This window comes from Elephantulus edwardii, unplaced genomic scaffold, assembly GCF_000299155.1.
Source record: "Elephantulus edwardii isolate Elephantulus edwardi_28Jun2011 unplaced genomic scaffold, EleEdw1.0 scaffold00139, whole genome shotgun sequence".
Taxonomy (NCBI): domain Eukaryota; kingdom Metazoa; phylum Chordata; class Mammalia; order Macroscelidea; family Macroscelididae; genus Elephantulus; species Elephantulus edwardii.
The window spans coordinates 3228327-3229810 of record NW_006399889.1 but is presented as its reverse complement, the minus strand read 5'-3'; the positions used below and the strand labels follow the sequence as shown (position 1 = coordinate 3229810).

The 1484-nt window shown below is 47.8% G+C and overlaps 1 pseudogene; it reads left to right on the top strand.

Annotated features, from left to right (window-relative positions):
* The first annotated feature begins 319 nt into the window (after window positions 1-319).
* On the top strand, window positions 320-1094 carry LOC102865967 (annotated as a pseudogene).
* Window positions 1095-1484: the final 390 nt, after the last annotated feature.

The window sequence follows — 1484 nt, the reverse complement described above, 5'->3', positions numbered from 1 at the left end:
ATGCCTAGTATGTCAATATTTATGTGTTTCATTTCTTCCTTAACAATATCTAATTTTCCTACATTCATGGTTCTCACATTCCATGTCCCAATCACTATAATATTGTTTTTGGTTTTGTTTTTGTTTTTTTTTAGGGTTAGGGTTAAGGTTAGGGTTAGGGCTAGAGCTAGACCTAGGTCTTCGTCTAGGGTTAGGTTTAGGGTTAAGTTTATGGTTAGGGTTTGGGTGAGCGCTGGGTTTAGGGCTATGTCTACACCTGCAGTATTGTTCTTAAGAGACCAAGTTAGTTTAGTTAGCACAATGATCTCTAGACTCTCCCATGTTATATAATATTTTAAGAAATCTTTGCTCGAGAAGGTCTTCGCAGAGTCGCCGTGGTCTCCTGCTTCAACAGTGCTTGAACGGAACCTGGCGCTGGCCTCCGTCTCCCCTCGCCGGTCATTTCCAGCCAGTCCTCTGCCACCTCCTCACATCAGCACCCTGGACACCCCAAGGTCCTCGCCTCCGCTCCAGCGCCACTCAGCCGCTGCCTCTCCGCAGCCGCTGCCATGACCGCGACCCTTCGCAGGATCCAGAACTGCAACCAGGACTCGGAGGCCACCATCAACCGCCAGATCAACCTGGAGCTCTATGCCTCCTCTGTCTACCTGTCCATGTCTTACTACTTCTACCGTGATGATGTGGCTTTGAAGAATTTTGCCAAATATTTTGTCCACCAATCCCACGAGGAGAGAGAACACGCTGAGAAACTGATGAAACTGCAGAACCAGCGAGGCGGCCACATTTTCCTTCAGGACATCAAGAAACCAGACCGGGATGACTGGGAGAGCGGTCTGAACGCAGTGGAGTATGCGCTACACTTGCAGAAAAGTGTGAATCAGTCCCTATTGGAACTGCACAAATTGGCCGCTGACAAGAACGACCCTCATTTGTGTGACTTCATTGAGACACATTACCTGGATGAGCAGGTGAAATCCATCAGACAACTGGGTGACTACGTAACCAGCTTGTGCAAGATGGGCACCTTGGATTTGGGCCTGGCCGAGTACCCCTTTGACAAGCACACCCTAGGAGACAGTGACGGCCAGAGCTGAACGAAGCTTTAGCCCGGCTTCCCCACAGCCACAGGGGTGACTCCGTGGTCACCACCAGACCACCTGCATGTCTTGTTTATTTTGCCTTTGCTAGAAGTTGTACCAAAATACCCACTTAAGTTCTTTCATTTGTACCATTCCTTCAGATAGTCCTTTAGTACCCAGCTGTTGTTTTGGAGATCTTGGTGGGCCAGAAGTCTGTCTAAGCCATCTTGGGTAAATTCTTTAATCACCACGGTGTCTGCTTCAGTCACATTTAATAAAATGAAACTTACAAGAAAAAAAGCACATCAACAGAGAACTACCAGAAGTCCAGGCTGGGTTTAGAAGGGGTCGTGGTACTAGAAATATTGTAGCTGATGTTAGATGGATCTTGGCTGAAAGCAGGGA